Here is a 20593-nt window from a genome sequence, read left to right as displayed (position 1 = left end):
AGAAGCCAGAGAGACAGAACAATGTTTGAATTCAAGGCTGCGGCAATGGGAGAAACAATACCCTTTTGGAGTGCCAATGCTGTGAACAGATTGAATATATGTGTAAATAAACCATATAGCATAAAGACACCACAGTCTTCTCTGTGCCTCATTTCCAAAGGAAACACGAACCCTGGGTAAGCACCCGGAATCCTGCACCGCTCAGAGTGCAACATTAAGAACTGGATTTGCTGAAACAGCCCATTAGAGCCCTTAAACCAAAGGTGTTGGGATCTTGCCCCGAGAGTGCAAAAGTGTCAGGGTCATTTTGTTCTGCTTATCTCCTAGTTTGTGAAGAAAGGGGGGGGGTGGACCTGGACCTGGAAAGTTAATACACCCTCACACTTGGGTCCCTGATAAAGCTTGTCAGTTTTGGAACAGAGCCTGAAGTTGGGAGATAGCTGTGTAGAGTGTAGCTGCCAATGCTGGCTATATATTGAAAGACGAGGCATATGTTTGTGGTAGGTGGCATTTTGGAACCATTTAGCTCCAAGCAGAAATGTCCATGGAAGGAAGGCTGACAAAGTGGTGTACGTTTCAAGGAAAACTCATGAGCTAGCTGCTTGACAGCTGACCCCACCAAGAATGGAATACAGCAGAGTGCTGACAATGTCTTCTTTCCCTCTCCCTCTCTCTCTTGAGTTCTTCTGTTTCTGCAGAGTCAAAGGAAGGAAGCTTGCCTTATGCTTTCCTAAGAAAAAGGGCTGTGATTTTTCACAGCTGTACAAGATGGGACATTAGGGTTGATTGGAATTTAAGATACGTTTCACCAGAGTTTAATCCCGGAACCAGTTTACAGATGCCAGTACTCCATACTTGAAATATGTGAAGGGTTAATAGTGCCTCTGAACATCTGCAGAGTGCATTTCTCTTATCCCTAATCATTATATATCACCCCATATTATTTTTTATTGGTAGGCAGACTTTTTTAATGCTGGCTCAATACATTTTGCTGCCTGAAGCAAAAATCAAACTTTCCTCCCTGCGTAGGTAAGGTAAGCACCATTCAGACACTGATTCCTGCCTCCATCCATCACCTGCCCATCTCATAGTGCCATCTGAAATGGGTCATTTCCTCCCCACTGTATTCCTTCTGGACAGTTGGTGTGGTTTTGAGACACATAATGGATCCCACCTGTAAATTTCATGAAATGCACAGAAAACTCAAGCAATTTTATATCTTAGCTCCTCTCCTGTGAAAAGCTCATGACCCAAGTAAGAACTGTATGTGGTAGTTATGAATATGCGAGTCAGTGTTAGAACACTTTCTAAAAGTCTGCCTTAGCCCAAACTTTCAAATGATATAAACAAGCATATTAAACCACCGGCCACTGTTGCCTCTTTACACCAACTTACACCAGTGGCGTAGCGTGGGTTGTCAGCACCCGGGGCAAGGCAAGTAATTTGCGCCCCCTAACCCGTGGATTTGCGCCCCCTAACGCTAACCCCCAGATGTTGCACCCGGTGCGGCCGGGCCCCCCTGCACCCCCCACGCTAGGCCACTGACTTACATGACAAATTAACCGGCATTTTAATGCCAAACCTTGTTTTCTGTCAAAGTACTACAGAACTGCCATATTTGTGTTTCTGAAACTCACCAGTTCTCCATTCTGTTCCTTGCGCCTTGTCTGTGGCCCAACTGTCCTGCTAACTGCCCCGGAACTTTCTGGCACAACATTCTTTTCACCCCCTTGCAAACTGAGGCTGCACACACCCCGTATATTTAAAGCTTCCTCCAAAGAATCATGGGAACTATAGCTTGTTCAGGCTACTAGCTCTGTGAGGTTCCCAGGATTCTTTGGGGGAAAGCCATGCACTTTTAACGTGCTTCAGATGTATGCTGTGTACACAGCCTAAGAGATTCGACTTCATTTTTCTACCAGGTGATGGTCCCAAAAGCAAACAGTCTCCTATCATGTGATCTAGTTAGATGACTTGACAGCTGCTCAGATTGGGCCCTACCACTACACAGAGTGAGGCAGCTCCCCAGGTAGAAGTTGTGGGGCAGGGATCAGCCTTAAGCTGTGGAAAAAATAGAAATGTGCATACCACAAGGCCTACCCTGGGCCTCCTAAGCAAACCTATTTCTCTCACCTGTGGTGAATGATGTTATTTTATCACCGGTGATGAAGTAAGTCTCAGCTGCCAGTCTGGCCAGCTTTTGTGCCTCAAATGGGGTGGCACCATCTTGTCCTTAACTTGAGGCAACAAAATATTTAAGGCTGGTCCAGACAGCTACATAATGATTTCTTTATCATACAGTAAGCCCACAATTTACGCTCGCTTTTCTTATGTGATTGCGTGATTCCCAGGAACCAAACCCTCAAGTAAGTTGTGGGTTTATGTATCACTTAACATCTTATGAACAATTTATGCATCACTTAATACCTGAGCCTAGTAGTAGTAAAAGTAGTAGATTATTTATTACCCAGGACAGGTCACACAACAATTAAAAATACAACACTAGAACGGTTTAAAGCAAATTACAATAATACGAATAGAATGGGCTCTAAAAAATATACACCACAAGAATCATAGGCCAGGGTAAATAGGTACATTTTCAACATACAATGAAAATTGCACATTGAGGGGGCCAGATGCACCTCTGTGATGAGGGAGTTGCACCATTGCTCAAACGTTTAATACCATGGGCTGCATTCAGACAGCATTTTATTTAATCTTTAAAGTGTTTCCTTACCTGTTTATTTTCACATGTGATGTGATGTTTCACATGATGTAAAATCTAGTGGAATCTAGCAAATGTTTAATTCATGTTACTTCCATTTTTTTAAAAAACAACAACCAGTTTCAACCCTGTTAACTCAAAAATTGTAGGCATTTTGCATCGACAAAATTTGGGGCATATACTTCCCTCTCTCAATGATGTCAATGATGGGCATTGCTTCCCTCTCTCAATGATGTCTAGCTGCTCTGTAGAACTTGTACCCCACAGCAGTCAAAGCCAGCAGTTATGGAGGTCTAGCTTGAGCTGTAACAATTAAAGACCTATGGGATAGGGCAGGTGTCAGGGAACTGCCATCGGAGCCAGAGGGAGAGGGAGGGCTCCAGAGGGGTTCAGGAGAGCGTCCCGGGAGGGAGAGAAGCAGCCCATGTGCTGGGGAAGGAATTCAGCGTAGCACCAGTGGAGAAGGGGGGCAGATGGGGGAATCGGCGAGGTGGCTCCATGACTCCTCGCCGGAGACCAGCGGGGAGAGCACAGGTCCTCCGCTGCCCACACCCTCCCTGCGCAGAAGGCTTCCGCGCAGGGAGAGTAGGCGGCGACTAGGTGTCAAAGAGCTTCTTTGCTGGAAGAAGTTCAAGAAACGCCCACTGACGGATTCTGCCAGCGATTGAGACAGCCACGGGTGAGAGGCTGTCCGGACAGAAAGGGTTCACCCAGGTAACCTAGCCAGGTGTGGTGTCGATTTACGCACGAGCAACCCCTAGAACCATTACAGCAGGTTCTTCTTCTTATTTGAAATTTCTTAATGTTACCCTTAACTCTACCAATAGACACTGCACTTTCCCCATGTACACTTCTGAAACATATCCTACACATTTGGCATGTGTCGAGTAGGCCAATACTTAGAATAAATTACAGAGGCCAAAAGAAGCCAAACGTTTTAGGGCAAGTTGTATATTTGAATGCAGAATGTGGTACTTCTGAACGTGAATTGTTAAACACTACAATAACTCTCCTTGAATCTAACAGGGTTAAAGTAGTCAACAAGTGTCCTTTTCTCTGTTTCCAGGAAAACGGTTGGCTTCCTCTTTTGCAGTCATGTATGCACACCACATAATTGTTTTCTACAGACCTCACATTTCACAAAATGCTCTTAGTAAAGATTGAGTGGCAACAATAATTTCAGCTTCCAAATTAGTGGCTCTTTCGCATTATGCGTTGTTGAGGGCAGAGCAAAAGCAAAAGGAACAAAACAACAACAACACCCCACAAATATTTGCATTCTTGGTAAAAGAGATCCTCCTTAGCCCCAGGAGGATCTGGTTTGCTGACCAGAAACATTTAAGGATATTTTCATGCATCATTCAGGCTCAATTCATACTGATGTTCTGGTTTGCTATAATGTGAGTTGTTGTTCCTGGTGCTTACTGCATTCATAAGGAAGGCTCATCTACTTATTTTACCATAGGCACAAGCTGGAGGGCACAGTTTGATTTCACTGCAAATAGCAGAGGGGTCAGGGCCAGCCCAAAACACTTTGCTGCCTGAGGCAAAGAGCAAAATAGCACACACACCTTGATTTCATACACAGAAGGCAGCTACAGACTTTCATACACAGCCTGGCAGTTGCATGTGAAAGGATAGTATCCTCCAGGACACCCATGGGTGGTAGACTGGCTTAGGAAGTCCAAGGTAGGTCACGTGACTGTCACAACTCCGTCCTTCAACACCATGCCAGGGTTCCCTGGCCCAAATCATCTCCCACCTGAAAGGGCTGTAGTGTAGAAGTTTGATTCAGTTTGCATTTAAATGTGAATTTACCCAATTCACACTTTCCAAAACAATACATAAACCAAGACACAGCCATCCTTTGAAATTCACACTCCTCTGAATTTGGCAATGTAGTACTCCTGCCAAGCAATGTGTACAAAATTCTGTATATTGGGGTAAAGGTAAAAGGACCCCTGACTGTCAGGACCAGTCGTGGCCGACTCTGGGGTTGTGGCACTCATCTCGCTTTACTGGCCGAGGGAGCCGGCGTATATCTTCTGGGTCATGTGGCCAGCATGACTAAGCCGCTTCTGGTGAACCAAATCAGTGCATGGAAACGCCGTTTACCTTCCCGCCAGAGCAGTACCTATTTATCTACTTGCACTTTGACATGCTTTCGAACTACTAGGTTGGCAGGAGCAGGGACTGAGCAACGGGAGCTCACCCCATCGGGGGGATTCGAACCACTGGCCTTCTGATCGGCAAGCCCTAGGCTCTGTGGTTTAACCCACAGCGCAAAAAGGCATATGTCAAAGAAAATAACATCAACATGCATAGTATAGGGGAAAATTGCTTACAAATGTGTGTATTAGGATAAATTTTCATGAGAACCTTTTTTTAAAAAAAGTGGAGACTGATGTGGAAATGTGAAGAAGTGATCGTAAAACTGGGAAAATGAGAGAAACCAAAATTGACAGCTCCCCCCCCCCCCCCGGCAATTGCCTCCAAGTGAGGGAGGGAGAGAAGAAGTAGAGACTGTGTGAATGTTATCATTCCAGGTGATAACAGCCTCTGGCTTCCTTCTGATGAAGTCATCTTGTACTGATCTGCGCTTAGAGATAAGGTATGAAATTCACAGAACTAGAGAAGAATAGAGCTTGGCTGTAATGGCTTAGAGACAGAGCCATAAAACCACAATCCTTACTGTGAAATGTAAGAGAAACCAGTGAAATCACCACAAGTTGCAACAGCAGAGTGACCGGTTCAAAACATATAGTACAAACATTTCTCCCGTGGGCTGGTTTCTGCAGTTAATTCATGTCAAACAGCAACTCCACCATCAATCGTCTGCAGTTTGTGATCTTGGGTGGAAGCTGAAAGAAGGGCCCTGAGGCAGAAGCTGCACTCACACTTCCTCCATACAATAACATCCCCCAAATAGAATCATAGAATTGTAGTGTTGGACGGGAACCTGAGGATCATCTAGTCCAATTCCCTGCAGTGCAGGAATCCTGCCCTGGGTGGGCTCAAACCACCAACCTTCTGGTTAACAGCCAGATGCACTGACCCATTGCAAATACTTCCTTAGCACTCTTTCATATCCAGACATTACTTCCAAGCACGCCCAGCAACCACACCCAATACATAGTTAATCCCCAGCAAACATCTGGTCTATTAAAAAAAATTCTGGCAGCATTAAGTCCCAGGAGTTACTCTTGTTGAACCCAGGGGCACTCACTTCTGAGTAAACACGCCCAGGATTGCCAGTTTAGCTGCCGCTTCGGTTCTATGGGAATCAGTTTGAACAAGTTGTTTCAGTGTGGATCAGATTCGACCATTATTATTATTTACAAATGTGTATATCCCGACCTTCAGATGAAAGAAATTTATTTATATATTTATGCCCGAAAGGCTGAATACATGAAGTTGTTTTGGTATCTACGGCTTTCTCTTAGGCTAACCAATATAAGTTTTCCATTACTGTCGGGAATGAGCTGTTGTAAAGTCAATGAGATAAAAGACCCCACCTCAAAAAGGGAAAGGACAGAGGTGACAAGAACAGCACTCAAAATGAGTTAACTAAGTGCAATCTAAGTGCAAAACTAAAAGCAAGTTCTTGTTAATGCTTACCTCTGAAGATCCAAAGTCAAGGTGGGTTTTCTCCCTCTGTGAAAGTTGATGTCATTGCTTACTATGGAGAAAAGCAAAAAGGAGGAAGAAAAGCTCTCTGAACTCTTATTATGACATCAGCACTTGCCTCAGAATCAGAATTCTTTAAGGAAATGTTTGTGACTAAATCAGTGTTTTCTTTTTCATGCAAGTGGAATGAAGGCTTTCATGGAGATAAAGTAAGAACACTGTGGTAGGAATGTCTTACTCTTCCTTCACACTTTGGAATGGAAACAAGAAAGAATGTGTGAGGTTTTCCACTTCTTACGTTGTTTTCTATATTTGTGGGGAAATATAGGCCAGATGTTGCCACGGGGACAACTGTGTGCAGTAATCCTACTCTTACTTGAATGAAACGTTAAGATATATAGCCTCACTTGTAACTACATTTTGTATGGCGTGTAGTTCAATCTTTACCATTGTTCACGGGCAGGGCAAGCTTTGAAATTTTTTCAGCTGGGAAACTTTAATAAGCAGTGGGTCACTGACTCTGCCAACAATCTTCACAAACCTAACACTTTTTTCCTTTGTCACAGTTTCTGTCCTTTTACCCATTCCTCATTCCCTTCTCTATGGCTTTGAAGAAGCGCCACTCAAACCAAGAGGGATGGTAGGGTAGCAGGGCTTAGAAGATGGTGTGCTTCTGCTTAACTCTGACTTAGCATAATTATTAGTCACTTCAAAACATTATTTTATACCCATCCGGAAAGATTATTTCTTTGTGTATTTATTTCCCTATGTTTCCATAAGAATCCCACTCTTCTTCCTTCATGCAACCTAACAAGCTATATATGTGGTTCCTGCTGGAAGTACAACTGCAGGGATCATTCATTTAATAACCTAAGGGTTAATTCTGCTTAGAGTTAGTCAAGCCAACTGGGGGTGGGTGGGAGGTGTTGCCTAGCAACCAGGCAGTATGCCATGTTCCTTGCTGAGGCAATTCAAATTTTGATTGGTGTATATAACTTTTTATCCTGTGTAGTTGCATATCTCCCTCCTCTAAACAAAACTTGTAAAGATTTGTAGACCCCCTCATATCATATACTGTTTCTGCTCAGTTTACCCAGCAAAGTATTATTGGTTTCTTTTCTCTTTGGACTGCTCAAAGTTCACAGGTGGTCATCCATCCAAGCTCTGACCAAACCCAGACCTACCTATATCCCTGGGATATGGCCATTATCATACGTAAGCGGTGGTCCAGACCTCCACGTGCCCTCCAGTGTCCACATGGGGTCCTCTTCTCCTTTCCATAGCAGTCACAGCTTTGCAAATGCCCCTTGCACATGTAGAGTTTCTGTTTCGTTGACATGAGCTGGGTAGACTTTGTGCACAAGAATGGCATATTCTGGTGCCATAGAGCAAAGGAAGGGAGCCTGTAGCCCTCCAGATGTTGCTGAGCTACAGTTCTCCTCCACCCCAACACTCATGACAAAAAACCAAGGATGATGGGAGTTGTTCAGGGAAGTTTTTAATATGTAATGCTGTACTGTTTTTAACACTGATTGGGAGCCGCCCAGAGTGGCTGGGGAAACTCAGCCAGATGGGCGGGGTATAAATAATAAATTATTATTATTATTATTATTATTATTATTATTCTCTACACCTGCCCTAACAGAACTCCTGTGCTAGGGCAGCTCTTTGCCTCCTTTCTATGCATCATCAGGTACAACAAGTAAGACCTGTTTTGCAGTGTGGAGTACTCCTGTTTGTTACTCCAGGCAGCTAACAATGCCCATTTCCTGGATACTCCATTTCATTCCTTTCCAGCAATATTCCACACCCCTCCCCAGAGCTCTATGGTCACTGAACATCCTCAGAAATTGTTGTTTTCCCCTCCCTTAGAGTTTCTCCTACATGTTGTTTTCTACTGCTGAGTTTTGGTCTGGCTTGGCTATATAAGGATCAGCTCTCTGAGAATGACCTTGCTGTTAGGATAGATAGATAGATAGATAGATAGATAGATAGATAGATAGATAGGATATGGAAGGGATGGTTCCCTTTAAGTCCTTTTTCTGAAGCCTTCTTATGCCCTGGAGCTTTCTAGTAAACACTGGTGACATTAAATATTTGGTCAGTAGTAGGAAACAGATATTCTCATTTGTCTGTTTCAAGAATGTGTGTGGCTGAATCTTTAGTTTCCATGGAAACCATCTCCAATGTCATTTGTGGAACTAAAATGTCAACAGTCGTGGTGAGAATGAAGTTGTTGCGAGGCTGAAGGAGAGACCTCTCAGGGGTTTTTTACCTGCTCAAGGCACTGTAGTGCTATTAACAAAGCTTAAACATTGATTATTTACAAACATAGCAAATCAAATTAAAGATGCAGATTAATGACTAATTTACTGTGGTGTAAAACATTGGGATTTAATTACTAACTGATCCTCTTGCACATTTTCCTATCTTTAAGACTTCTTTTCTCCCCAACCCCTTTGCTAGATCAGCCTAGATTTAAGCAGCTATCCTAAACTGGGAACAAATCCTTTGGGGCTTATTTCTGAGTATACACATACAGGATTTCATTGCAAGTATCAAGCCGTAAGTATCTTGGGCCCTATAAACCTCACCCCTTATACTGACAGAGGGGGGATAAGCTGGGGATTTTGGAAGGGGGAAGACTGGGCAGAGCCTTGGGAGCAACTAGGATACAGAACAGTGAAAGTAAGCCCTTCAGCGAGTATTGGTGTCAGAGTGAAGGCAGTCCAAATAGTGTTGTACGCCCCACAGTGCTGTCACCAATTGACTGCTGGCTCATCCAGAGGCAGCAAAGTCAGTTCTCTATCCACAGATGTATTAGCACCAAGACAGTTTTTCCTTCCAGTGTTGCCAGACCTGTTTCTTGGCTGTTAGGAAGGCACAGAAAATCCACTTGCGAAGCAAGGTGAAAGGGCTGTGGCTCAGTGGTAGAACACATGTCCAGTATACATAAAGGTCCCAGGTTCAACCCTTGGTGTCCCCGGGTAGAGCTGAGGGAAACTGCTGCCTGAAATGCGAGACCACCTCTGCTACACAATGTAAACAAGTCTAATGCATGCAGCCCGAGAGGCCTTTTTCTTCAGTCCTTGGCAACGTTTGAGACTCCCCAGCCCTTGCGATGCCTTCCCACAGTCAGGTAAGGGGGCACTGGGTTTTGGGAAGAAGGCAGGAGGGCTCTGACACAGTCCTAGATTCCTCCTTCCTAAAGCCTAGTTAGGTTTCTCAGCTTTGGGAAGGAGGTAGGAGGGCTCTAGGACCCTGCCAGAGGCTCACACCTGTTTCCCAAAGCCTGGTGCCTTGCTTATCTGGTTTTGGCAAGGCAGCATGAGGGCTGGAGGATGTGTCAAATTTTGGCCTCACTCCCCTGCCCCCATGGCTTCTGAAGCACTGCAGAAAAGGCTTTGGCAGGAGTCAATCATCTGACGTCATTAGGACATGAGATGGTAGATTGGTGGGTTGCCCTGCCCAGCTGTCAGAGCTGGCCTGAGGTGGTGTGGGGAGACTAGGATCGTGCCTGCCAGATCAAAAACATCCCCTACACCTTCTATACATGGAGTAAATCCCCCAAATTCAATGGCGCTTGCTTCTGAGCATTCATCAGATTGCACGGTAAATCCCCAGGTTACAATCACTAGATTAAAGAATGACTGAACAACGATTAGTGAATCCATGGATCTGATAACACTAGAACTCACTCATGGACATGAGTTTGTATGCTTCTGAATACCTGTTGCTGATGACCTTAGGAGACAATGCTCTTGTACTCAGATTTTCTGCAGGCATCTGGTTGGCCACTGTGAGAACAGGATAATAATAATATAATAACCATCTGGCTGGGTTTCCCCAGCCACTCTGGGCGGCTTCCAACAAAACACTAAAATACAATAACCTATTAAACATTAAAAGCTTCCCTAAACAAGGCTGCCTTCAGATGTCTTCTAAAAGTTTGGTAGTTATTTTTCTCTTTGACATCTGGTGGGAGGGCGTTCCACAGGGCGGGTGCTGGAATAGATGGGCTGCAGACTCTTCTTATGACGTTACCACAGAGAACATTGTTAGAAATAAAAGTCTTAATAATTATAATAAATACTGGGGGTCTTTGAAGTACTTTGCAATGCAGCAAACATCTTACAGTAGAATTTTGCTAGGAGGTGGGGCATCTCAGTGGAAAATGCATCATGAATCCGAGAGATTTTGAAATCCGAAACGCTTAAAATGAAACCTGTCACTTCAGGAACGTTGCCTCATTATGGACAAAGAGAGTCTCAAGCTTGCCTACCCAACTGTTTTCATTTGTGTGGCTCTCCCAAGCAAATGTGCTCCGGGAGTCGGCGATGCACTGTGACAGTGCTAATAATTATCAGCGATACCAAATGGAACACAAGGGCTGCCTTAGCACACCAAGTCAGGAGGAAGCAAGCCTTCAAGCAAACAATAGCACTCCCTTCACATCCATCACTTAGGTGGAGATTCTTCATGATAGCTCATGAATGCAGGTGACAGGAAATCATAAGAGTGGAACCCCAAGGTTGCAGTTCTAGTGCTCAGCATACAGTACCACTTCTTTTCTGACTCAGAACTGCACAACTGTAAGAGCTGTGTGAATATACAAGTATTTATAAATAGTCATTTGGCTATAGCTGTCATACAGATTTAATTTAGAAGCTGCTAGTTGATTTTTTTTATTTAAGTATCACATTTTATTTAAGTATCACAGGCAGCTTGTGCGTGTATTGACCAATAGAAAATTTGTGCAGGGAATTATATCAAAAATGTAACTTAAAATATAAATAACATTTTGAACATAAATAAAACTTAGCTCCAAAGACAAATATGTGCATCAAAAGTCACACAAGAATTACTCTCTACAGAGTACAGTCGAAAGATAACAAATGTTGCTGTTATCTTTAATGTAAAAGCAAATAACTATGAGTTACAGAAAATAGCATACTGAGAGGTTGGCATATTACATCATTAGTTATTCACTGAAAAAATCAAACCGTTCTGATCTAAAGCTGCTGCTCTTTTTAGTCCCCCTAGCCAATTTTATTTGTCAACTTTCCAAACAAAGTTATATCCCACACATTTTTTATACCAATATCCTTTCGTGGCTCCTTCCAAATTCTTTCAAAAATGGGCAGTCGTTAGTTCTGATGCCATTAAAGGATGACTTAACAACATTTTACTTCTCAAAATTATATTACTGTTTGAGAAGAACACTTAATAAAGCTATATAACAATCCAACAGTATATATTCATTAGTTAAATTCTTCAACATTTTGGCGATTCCTATGGCAAGAAGAATGTACAATAATTTAGATTTCTAGCACCCTTCTATGTTTCACATTGGCACAAATCTTTAAACTGCTGGAAGCACAATCCTATGATGGTGGGAATGGTGAGATTCTGTGGCAGAGATATTGCCACTTCCCTAAGACAGTTCATACTGGCCATGGCAGACGTATGGAGGGAAATATTCTGTGCCCTTCCTGGTTCTGCTTTTAAATAGTTCCTTTCCCAGTTACACTAGGGAAAATAAGTGTGCCAGCTCCAGGGCTGGTGTTCCTGACTCCCCACTTTCTGTAGTTGGGTGTTCAGGGGAATGAGGGGGCTTTGGATTCTGCAAATATGCAATCCCCAGGATCCACACAACAAGCTCCTGGGAGTGCCACATTTCCAAACCTATTGCCTTCTGCTTTTCAATTAGTCTTTGCTCATAGACATGGTTTTAGTCAAGAGTCACACAGTGATGCTCAGGCACCTCACTAGAAATGGAAAAGATGAGAGACATGGCAGGCGGCTCTTCAGTATATGCCTTACGGCTCCATCCAGGCCACGAGATTGAGAAGGAAGATTCTGGAGGTAAAGGAACAATGGTGGCGTTTTCTGTCACTGCACAGAGGAGACCTCAGCCCATGAAACTTGCTCTCCGTGCATGGAGAGTGAGGTTGGCCGTTATCCTCCCTAGTAATTAGGATTGCTTTCTAGGAGAGTCAAGACTTGATTTATTTCATCCACAACAAACATACTAACACTTAGACTTCATACCTCCTTTACCACCACCAAGGCTTGCACTTTTGCTAACAAAGGCTCGTTTTTTATTTGCACAATTAATATAACACTGTCATCAGCACAACTCTACATAATGTGGTTAGAACTCTAATCGCTAACCATTGTAATTACAAGCCAGTTATTTCTTTTTAATAGAATGCAATGATGTTGCAAAACAAAGCAGAGGAGGGAACAGTAGCAAGCCCGTAGCAGAAGATGAGTGGCGCTCAGCATTAACTGCACAGCATTTTTTGTTGTTGTTACTGCTTTTAGCTGTATAAAGCTAATATTTTCCTCTCTTACCTTTTTTCTGTACATTTATGACCCATATTGTTCTCAAATTAAAATGCAAGCTCCTCTGGATGAAGGGTATCTTATAAAGTGCATGCCATTTTATGTATTCCTCGTAGTCTTAAATCTATTAATCCTGTTTATTATTTTGACAGCTGGATTTTTGTACCAGGATGTAAACCACCATTGATGTTTCAGTTATTACAGTTGGCCTACAGAGGGCTCCAGAGCAGCAGTTGCTGAGGTAAATCACTGTACATAACTGAGTTAAAAAAAAGAGAAAGGCAGAAACATAGAAATAATGATAGAGGAATAGCTTTTGCGATAATCAATTATGTGCTCTGTGTGAGAGATAGCGATAAATAATATGAATGCTGTGAGAGAACCCCCTTCCCACAACGGGGAAGATGGAGGAGAAATTCTATTCAGTTCACATTTAAAGGCAGTCCTAACTCATCACATATTCTAAAACAACATGCGAACTGTAACAGCTATCATTTGGAACTTGTACTTCTCTATATTTTGCTGTGCAGCTCTCCAGCCAAGAGATGTGCACAAAAATGCATGAATGAGGAGAATACAGTGATACCTTGGGTTACAGACGCTTCAGGTCACAGACTCTGCTAACCCAGAAATAGTACCTCGGGTTAAGAACTTTGCTTCAGGATGAGAACAGTAATCGCGCAGCAGCGGCGTGGCAGCAGCAGCAGGAGGCCCCATTAGCTAAAGTGGTGCTTCACATTAAGAACAGTCTCAGGTTAAGAACGGACCTCCAGAACGAATTAAGTTCTTAACCCAAGGTACTACTGCACTTAGTAGTGAAAACAGTCAAGCAAAAATGCATTCTATTAGTGGAAGTTGGTTTGCAAAGTAGCTGTTGATAGCCCTGTCCTCTGTGAATTTGCCCAGTCCTCTTCTAAAGCCACCCAAACTGGTGGCCATCATCGCCCCCTGTGTTTCAAAGCTTAACTACACTCTGCAAGAAGAAGTATGGTACTTTTATTCTGAATCTTCCAGCATCCAGCTTCACTGTATGCCTGCAAGTTCCAGTGCTATGGGGAATTCCCCCCCCCCCCTCTATCCACTTTCTCCATGCCGTGCATCATTTTATAAACCTCTATCATGTCACCTCTTACTCAACTTTTTTTTCTAAACTAAAAAAATCCAGATGCTTCTTTCATCATAGGGGAGTTGCTCTATATATGCCTTATCATTTCTTAAACTTTTCCAACCCTCCAATATCCATTTTTGAGGAGACCTTGTAAGGGCTGGTTACATACCTTAGGAGTCAAGAGATCTAAGCACAGCAGCCAAGAGAAGTTGTTAGACTTTAGCAATTCTTTTTGAAGGATAATTGTGTACTCCTCCTAGTAGAAGGCAGTTCTCTTCGTTAACGATGGGACCCTTGACACACCAGGTAATTAGTACCTACATGCATGAGAACTCTCCTCCAGGCTGCAGCCCTCTCTCACTGGCCCTGCTTCATAACCTGAGTGTTTTCTCCTGGCTGGAATGTGTTCTTGAACTCTGATAAGGCCCCTTGCTTCTATGGAGGGCGCATCAAGAAGGGTGTATGAGTGTGTGCAGGAACATTCCTGCTGCACAATGGTATGCCCTCCAAGTGTCCCTATTTTCTAGGGACAGACCCAGATTTACAGAAGCCATCCTGGTTTCTAATTTGATTCCGAAATGTCCCGCTTTTCCTTAGGACATCCCTATTTTCATCAGAGGAATATTGGAAGGTATGGAGTTATCTGATCCCCAAGCCATCTGAAGGCAGCCCTGTATAGGGAAGTGTTTTTAATGTTTAATATTTATTTTGTTTTGATATATGTTGGAAGCCCCCCCCCCTAGAATGGCTGGGACAACCCAGTCAGATGGGTGGTGTATTATTATTATTATTATTATTATTATTATTATTATTAAATAGGAATTATATAGGAATATGGAATAGTTCCATCAGAGAAATGTGGCAGGGTATGCAAAGGTAAAATCTGCATTTGTTGCTCTCCCTGTTTTTCTTTCTGGTTCTGCCAACTGCTGGCATGTGGTCCTCATAAGGTTGCCCAGAAGGGAATGTAGATCTCAGGCTCAAAAATATTCCCCAATCCCATCCTTTTCTTTAACAAGGATTCTTTTTCCATTACCAGTATAATCTGTGCCAAATTTTTGTTTATGAAACATAACAGAAACTTTTCATAAATATTTGAGCCAGCTCCAGCTATATGACCACTGTAATGTTGCCAGTGTCACAAAGATGTATGGTGGTTTGGCTACAAATGAGTAATTATTGCTGGCTCAGCAACTTCAATTTGCCTGCAAAGTTGGTTGTGTGTGTTTTTTTCAATAATTTTAAAGAGCGTTTTTATTTGCTTCCATTTTTGGATATGTACTGGGCTCCCTCTCTGAAACACGTGACTCATTTTCCAAGACGGGTGCCAAGCCAAGGCTAATAATGTGTCTTCCCAGAATTCAAATCTTTGCACTGCACAAAAGCAAGGGTTACAGAAAAGCAAAGGTATGTGGCACGAAGCACAGCTAAACAAAATAGCAGGGCTTTTTGTTTTTGCCTAAAATCAAACTTTGGCAGATGCTAACCCTGTCTCTTCCTTTCAGTGTGATCAATCTGTCAGCCAAGAAGCTACTCCTTGCTTTTGTCACAGTTCCCAAGTAAGGTAGCAAAAAGCTGATGAAAGCAATTTCTGCAGAACTTGGAATTTTATTTTGTGTGGGCTAATCTAAAAGTGCACAGATCAAAGAACAGCACATGTTACTTGTGGAGCTACGGCCATAAATAGCATTAAAAGAACTGCCTTTATGATTCATTATTTCGATCTGCTGGAAGGTTTTAAAGGTCAGTAGTTGGCACTGGACAGCACAAAAGAGGAGAAGTCTTAAGAATGTTATGAAAGCTGCATTGTGCATATGACTTGTTTATTCAGAACAGCGGAGTGTAATGAGAGGGTGGTGGTTGTTATTCAGTTATATTTGCTAGAAAGCAAAAGGCCATCCAGTGAGCTGCTTGAGTAAGCAGGGATCTGAGCATGGGATTTCCCACATTTAAGCCTTACACTCAGCAATCATTGACCCAGTGATACTTTTCACTGGTTGGCCAGTTGTCTTAACCTTCCAGCCAAATCAAGAAGTACTGTATAGTGAAAAGTCTTCTTGTTGCTTGGCAGAAGACTGAATTACCAGGGTTAATTGTTGGTTAACTGGTTAATTGTTACATTCACCCTCTGACTACATTGCCACACATGGGTGCCAATGTTTTTGTGGAACATGTGGAGTCAGAAATGTATAATACAAGTATAGTACAAGATTTCGATCTAAACAGAACACTTTTCAGGCAGGAATGTCCGGGGTCAAATCCTTAAAAAAAAAAAAAGCTAACAACTTCAATCCTAAAAAAAGTTCAACAACTTTGACCGGCCCTCACGCATGTTCACTTCATCAAATCTGGCCTCTTTGAAAAAAGTTTGGGCACCCCTGATTTAGGACCTCTCAAAGCCATGCTTCATTTTTTAATAGAGTACAAACGTGTGCTGGAACATACCATGTCCTTTCTTATTCATAGTAATAATAATAATAATAATAATAATAATAATAATAATAATTTATTTATACCCCACCCATCTGGCTGGGCCTCCCCAGCCACTCTGGGCGGCTTCCATAAAAACCAAAAATACAGCAAAATATCACACGTTAAAAACTTCCCTGAACAGGGCTGCCTTAAGATGTCTTCTGAATGTCAGGTAGTTGTTTATTGCTTTGACATCTACTGGAAGGGCGTTCCACAGGGTGGGCGCCACTACCGAGAAGGCCCTCTGCCTGGTTCCCTGTAGCTTTGCTTCTCGCAATGAGGGAACCGGCAGAAGGCCCTCGGCGCTGGACCTCAGCGTCCGGGCAGAATGATGGGGGTGGAGACGCTCCTTCAGGTATACTGGACCGAGGCTGTTTAGGGCTTTAAAGGTCAGCACCAACACTTTGAATTGTGCTCGGAAACATACTGGGAGCCAATGTAGGTCTTTCAAGACCGGTGTTATATGGTCTCGGCGGCCGCTCCCAGTCACCAGTCTAGCTGCCGCTTTCTGGATTAGTTGTAGTTTCCGAGTCACCTTCAAAGGTAGCCCCACGTAGAGTGCATTGCAGTAGTCCAAGCGGGAGATAACCAGAGCATGCACCACTCTGGCGAGACAGTCCGCAGGCAGATAGGGTCTCAGCCTACATACCAGATGAAGCTAGTAAACAGCTGCCCTGGACACAGATTTGACCTGTGCCTCCATGGACAGCTGTGAGTCCAAAATGACTCCCAGGCTGCGCACTTGGTCCTTCAGGGGCACAGTTACCCCATTCAGGACCAGGGAATCCTCCACACCTGCCCGCCTCCTGTCCCCCAGAAACAGTACATCTGTCTTGTCAGGATTAAACCTCAATCTGTTAGCCGCCATCCATCCTCCAACCGCCTCCAGACACTCACACAGGACCTTTACTGCCCTCACTGGTTCTGATTTAAAAGAGAGGTAGAGCTGGGTATCATCTGCATACTGATGAACACCCAGCCCAAACCTCCTGATGATCTCTCCCAGCGGCTGCATGTAAATGTTGAAAAGCATGGTGGAGAGGACAGAACCCTGAGGCACCCCACAAGTGAGAGCCCAGGGGTCTGAACACTCATCCCCCCCCACCACTTTCTGAACACGGCCCAGGAGGGAGGAGCGGAACCACTGTAGGACAGTGCCCCCAGCTCCCAGCCCCTCAAGAAGGTCCAGAAGGATGTTATGGTCGATGGTATCAAACATCGCTGAGAGATCCAGCAGAACTAGGAAACAGCTCTCACCTTTGTCCCTAGCCCGCCGGAGATCATCAACCAGGTCAAGTCATACTTTTTTTCCTGGAAGGATCAGATCAAAGGTCCATCTAATTTAGCATTTCGTTACCCACAGTGGCAATCAGATGCTTCTGAGAAGCCCACAAGTCGGGCATGAATGCTGTAGCCCTGTCCTTTTGTTGCCCTCTAGCAAGTGGGACGCGGGTGGCGCTGTGGGTTAAACCACAGAGCCTAGGACTTGCCGATCAAAAGGTCGGCGGTTCGAATCCCCGTGACAGGGTCAGCTCCCATTGCTCGGTCCCAGCTCCTGCCCACCTAGCAGTTCGAAAGCACGTGAAAGTGCAAGTAGATAAATAGGTACCACTCCGGCGGGAAGGTAAATGGCGTTTCCGTGTGCTGCTCTGGTTCGCCAGAAGCAGCTTAGTCATGCTGGCCACATGACCCGGAAGCTGTACGCTGGCTCCCTCGGCCAATAAAGTGAGATGATGAGCGCCGCAACCCCAGAGTCGGTCACTGGTTTTCTACGTTGCCAAGATAAAAAACAGGACTGATTCCTTTTACAGAACTGTACCTAACAATCAGGAATTGATATTTAAGACATAGTACCTCTGAATCTGGAGGCTCAATCTAGCAATTACAATTAATAGCTGCTTATAGACCTATTTTGCATGACTTTGTCTAATCTAGCCATTGAGGTTAATGACCACTGCATCCTGTGGCAGCAAATTCCGTTAAGTTCATGCAGAAGTACTTTGCCATGAATCTACTGCCAATCAGTTTCAAAAGTTGACAAAAGTTCTACTACTGTGTGTGAGAGAGGCAAAGCATTTTCCACCTGCTATTTCCAAACCATACATAGTTTTAAATAAACCTCTATGTTCACATCCTTCCTTAGCTGTCTTTTGTCATTTTATTTCTCATTTACTCAGTTTGGAGAATTCCTTTGGAGTGTTCTGCAATCAGCTTAGGTTTTTAATTTGCCGCTATCTGCAAACTTGGCTACGGTTGCCTCACTGCTTATCCCCAACTCCAGATAATTTATGAATAAATTAAATAGCCCCAGTCCCAGTACATCTCTCCATTGTGAGAACAGTCTGTTTACTCTTAAGAATGCTTGAATTATGGGGCTCAAAGGACTTCTCAACAAAATCCACAACCCACCCCAATTCTCACCCCAATTCAGTCAAATGATTTCCCCTGGGTCTTCAAAAAAGGCAATAAAAGGCTGGTTGTAAAACCTTTCTGCATCCTCTTGTAATTCAAGCACCAAGTCCAAGTCTTGTTTTGAACCAGTTACTGCTTCATCATTCACCAGTTACTGATCTATAAGAGGCACTGTCATTTATTCTACAACTCTTAAGTATATTGATGTGCTATACACATTTTAAATCACCTGATGCTTGCAAGGCAATGATTTTTATTTTTAATATTGCTGTTATCTACCCTACACTTACAGCTACTAAGTTTCTTTTCTTGAAGTTCTATGTATATTATATCATATTATATTATTCACCAACCTAGTGTCCTCCAGCTGTCTGGGACTGAAATTCAGTTGCTGGTTCTAATATTTTCCTTGCACACTCTAAGTCTTCCAGGATACACATCAAATAACACAACATATTATTATTACTACTGATATAAATAACAATTTTCATCCCAAAACAGCATATCATAGCAACATTAATATAATATGTGTGTATTTTACACTCTCTCTCTCTCTCTCACTCACACACAGACACACACATACTCTCTCTCTTCATATATAATCTACAGTGTGCTTGTGTGTGTGAGAGATAAATTTTGTATCCCATACCTTTCAACTGTTTTCAGAGTTGTACAAATAATTTAGTAAATAACAGCAGCTGCAATGCTACCATGCCCTCCTCTGGGCTCCTTGCCTTGCCCGCCTCTCCCTTTCACACTTTGTATGTAAGCTTGCGACCAGGGAGAAAGGATAGATGAATTCTAACAGGGCAAGAATTAAGACCGAACAAAGGGACGTGGTTCAGTGGAAGTGCTTCTGCTTTGCATGCAGAAGGTCACAAGTTTGATCCTTGGATCTTCCTTCTCTGTGGTAGATCAAGAGGATGGCAACAGGAGAACAGACCTTTTCAGTGGTGGCTCAACGCTTGTGGAAGACTCTCCGCAGGGAGGCTCGCCTGGCACCCTCTTTGCCTAGTTTTAGGCACCAGGCAAAAACTTTCCTTTTTTTACCCAGGCTTTTGGCCCCTTTTTAAGAAGGTTTTTAAAGTATTTGTAGCCACTTTTGGTTGGGGGGGAGGTCCTGCTTGACTTGCCTTTTCATTTCTGACAGATGTACTTGCTAGGTTTTTAATGGCGTTTGTTGGAATTGGTTTTTAGTATTCCCAGAGCTTTTTTCTGGGGGGTACACATAGCCCTAAACATTTGGTGAATCTTTGTTCTATTGTCCATTTACTGTATTTATTTTTCCCAATTTGAACTATAAAATGGTGATTTTCTTGAGTCAAAACGAGAGTACCCCTAAACATTTTTTTAAGAAAGAAGCACTGAGTATTCCTAATGTGTTCGTAAGTTGCTCTGAGTTATTTTTACAAGTCGCTAATAAATAACAATAATCATCTCTGCACAAAACCAGAGAGAGCCATTGCCAATCAATGTATAGGCAATATATACGGACCTTGATGAAACAATGGTCCAACTCAATATAAGGCAGCTTCCTAGGCAAGCCTGCTCCCAAATCTGCTGGTCCGGTGAAAGGCATCTCTTTACTTGTCTCTAGGGAGGGTCTGCATCCCAGGGATAGATCCTGCTTTGCATGCAGAAGGTCCTAGGTTCAATCCCCCCCCATCTCCTGGTGGGGCTGGGAGAGACTCCGACCCAAAACTCCAGGGAGCTGCTGCTGCTGCCAGCCTGCACAGACAATATTGGGGCGAGGCAGACAAACAGCATGTTAGGCAGCATTTTACATTTTCTTAAAAGTGTGTGGGAGTGTGGAAAAGACCAACCGGTGCCGGATTTAGGTTTGATGAGGCCCTAAGCTACTGAAGGTAATGGGGCCCTTTATATGTCCAGCTGTCCTTTAT

At 43.4% G+C, this 20593-nt stretch overlaps 1 protein-coding gene and 1 long non-coding RNA gene across 16 annotated transcripts in view; one reads left to right on the top strand and one right to left on the bottom strand.

Moving 5' to 3' along the window:
• PPP1R9A (protein phosphatase 1 regulatory subunit 9A) overlaps positions 1 to 6455 on the bottom strand; it is a 144314-nt gene extending 137859 nt beyond the window's left edge. For 6 of the 14 annotated variants that reach the window (XM_083705220.1, XM_083705196.1, XM_083705221.1 and 3 more), the window contains exon 1: positions 6344 to 6445. The gene's annotated coding sequence lies outside the window, so the exon portion shown is untranslated. Of the gene's footprint in view, positions 1 to 1637; positions 1718 to 6343 lie in introns of those variants that run through there. The other 8 variants (XM_083705197.1, XM_083705201.1, XM_083705209.1 and 5 more) reach the window with 2 other exon arrangements.
• Positions 6456 to 6515: 60 nt separating this feature from the next.
• LOC310828265 lies at positions 6516 to 16007 on the top strand. 2 transcript variants are annotated; one of them, XR_014556798.1, is made up of 3 exons: positions 6516 to 6575; positions 12853 to 12941; positions 15314 to 16007. It is a non-coding gene; the product is annotated as an uncharacterized lncRNA (long non-coding RNA). The 2 variants fall into 2 exon arrangements; XR_014556799.1 differs by having other exon boundaries at positions 6546 to 6629.
• The last annotated feature ends 4586 nt before the right edge of the window (positions 16008 to 20593 follow it).

The sequence above is a fragment of the Podarcis gaigeae genome (assembly GCF_964106915.1).
Source record: "Podarcis gaigeae genome assembly, chromosome: 12".
Lineage (NCBI taxonomy): Eukaryota > Metazoa > Chordata > Lepidosauria > Squamata > Lacertidae > Podarcis > Podarcis gaigeae.
This window is presented reverse-complemented; position numbering and strand designations above follow the sequence as displayed.